Below are 2446 nucleotides of genomic sequence, written 5' to 3'. Positions count from 1 at the left end.
AAAAAGCCCACTGAGGTTATCTGCTGAATAAAAGTTGCTCCACGCATAAGGGGTTCTTTGGGGGCCAGAACTGGAGAACTCTGCTGAAGGACTATGTAAAAAGCTTCCTTGCAGTGTGTGCCTCATTGTGCTGGCTTCACATACTCTGCTCTCCCCACAGAGTTGTCATGCCTACCCAGCTCCCCTTATCTCAAAGGAACATCACAGTTTCTTACGACCGAAGAGCGAGAGAGAGAAAGAGAGGGGGGGAAACTTTTTCAAAGTTAAGTGGAAATGCAACTCATGCCTTCCCGGCATCACTCGTGAAACGTCCAACAGCGAGGAAACCAATAAATTCGCAAAGATTTGAGCTAAGAGGCACTTGTTTTCTTCAAAAGTTGATAAGAGAGAGGATGATCGGGGAGGGGGGGTTTAGAGGAGGAGGAGTGGGTATCCTTTACGACAATTCACATCCACCATGCGCTCGCGAGTTTCCTAACAATGAAAGAGGTGCAAAACAAACAACATAAGAACAAACAAACAAACAGCGCCAAACGGTCTTTGAACCGGTTGATAAACGCAATCTCTGTGATGTGGACTCACGCTTCTTTCCGCTTTAAGTCCAGAAAACAACAAGCAAGTTAACTGCGTTCATCTTTCGGGCTTCAAAACCCCCTTTTCCCCCCTCTCTCTGTCCGTCTCTGTGTCTCTGCGACGTGCGTCATTCAGAGAAGCAAGAAATCTGAACTTGAGTATCAAGTTTGCAGTCAGAATAGCAATGAAAAAAAAAGTTATCAATGAAAATAACCAAGAGGTAAGCGTGCAGTTTTAGTAGTTACACAAGAGTTACCCTGTGCTGACACAAAAATAAATAAATCACTCCAAGTCACTGGCTTCTAGGAAATCGGTGTCATTTAACGTGACTTGACGCGACACACGTAAATAAATAAAATCAAGAAACAAAACTTTGAGAAAGGAGAATACACAAACCTACTTGAGGCGACTAAGTCACTCCACGTCCCCTTGTTGCTGGCTTCAAACTCAGTCTTAAAATCAGAGCGGTTCCCCAGTAGCCCCCCAATTTGTATTTGTGTGGCGTTTGGGTGTCCTAACCTAAATGTAAATTGCCATGTGAATTCAAAGCGGTGCTGCTCTTTTCCCTCTCTCTCATTCAGCAGATCCCTCTTTCCTTACCGACGCCGCTCAGGCCGTTAGTTACATAAGACGCAAACCGACTGCTGCCCGTCGTAAAACTACCAACAGCTAACAGAGCGATATTTCGCCTCCTAATCGCACACGGCTTCCCTTTTAAGACGAACACGTTACATCTTCCCACTTGTCCGAGAGCATGCATTTCGCCGTGTACAACTCCAAAGCGTTCATCGCCGATGCATTTTTTTTGCTTTCCCTCACTCTCTCTCTCTTCTTCTTTTGCCGTTTACAATGCCTCTGCACCAACAGAGAGGGCTGTATGCATGGTGTGCATTTGTGCTGGAAGTGTTTCTTTTGGTGCTGCTTACCTGTTGATCAAAAATAAGCATTAGCCTCTGTTCTCTCTGTGTGTGTCTCTTTCAGCAGCCTGTTAAGATGGTGGCTGGCTGGCTGGCTGGCTGCTTGGCTGGCTGCTTCGTCTCTTTGTGGGGTTTTTGTTTGTTGATGATGTCGGACGGGGTGACTGTGTCTTGGCTGTCTCTCTCTTTCTTTTCTTTTTTTTCCTCTTTGGTCTGAGAGGGAAAGAGAGATAGTTAAGGCTTCGCGGTAGCACATGAAACTAGGCTAATACCGACTCATTACTGAGTGAGTTTGGCTCAGGTATTGCAATATTCCGAAGGTATAGTTATGTTATTCAGCCGTGGGTGGGTTTGCTGGGCACAGCAAACAAAAGTAGATAAGCTGAAAAATCTGTAATTTTTTTTCAGACTAGTGTTATCGCTTTGCTGTGACAGGACCTCTCTGCCTGTCTCTCTGTAGGCTGTGGGCATTACGTCAGAGGAGGAAGACACAGCAGCTCTATTAATATCAAGAAGCCATCCGAAGACTGACTCTTAAAGTGACACACACTGTAATCACACTTATTTACACAGTTAGTACCAAACTGAATGTACTACTCGAGCGAAATCAAAAACACAGATTCTTAAAGCGAAAGTTTGCTGTAATCTCAGGATTGCATTTACACAGTAAACCCAAGTAACCGCTCGGTCGACATCATGAAACCCGTCGTAAAACGATATACTGTAATGTCACTTGTTGGTTATTGGGAAACTGACATAAGATCACATGAAAATGGAACAAAGCGACTTTAACAGTTAATCTGTTCAAGCAGAAATCATAAAACTGCTAGGAAAATCCAAATACTAAAGTCGAGGTGAATGGCACAAACTCCAGTGTGTGTAGTAAAAATGTATTCTGGTATTTTTCAAATCATTTCTGGCATTTATTTCAGTTGAGTTTTAACCAAAACTCAATG

General features: G+C 43.8%; 1 protein-coding gene across 3 annotated transcripts in view; it reads right to left on the bottom strand.

Annotated features, from left to right (window-relative positions):
* trps1 (trichorhinophalangeal syndrome I) overlaps positions 1–1963 on the bottom strand; it is a 114579-nt gene extending 112616 nt beyond the window's left edge. Inside the window, exon 1 of one of the 3 annotated variants that reach the window (XM_005917580.2) lies at positions 1500–1963. The gene's annotated coding sequence lies outside the window, so the exon portion shown is untranslated. The other 2 variants (XM_005917581.3, XM_005917579.3) reach the window with 2 other exon arrangements.
* Between the last annotated feature and the right edge of the window lie 483 nt (positions 1964–2446).

Source organism: Haplochromis burtoni, unplaced genomic scaffold (assembly GCF_018398535.1).
Source record: "Haplochromis burtoni strain Fernald_Lab_line unplaced genomic scaffold, NCSU_Asbu1 Contig_25, whole genome shotgun sequence".
NCBI lineage: Eukaryota > Metazoa > Chordata > Actinopteri > Cichliformes > Cichlidae > Haplochromis > Haplochromis burtoni.
The sequence above is the reverse complement of the archived record's forward strand: the minus strand, read 5'-3'. Positions and strand labels throughout refer to the sequence as shown.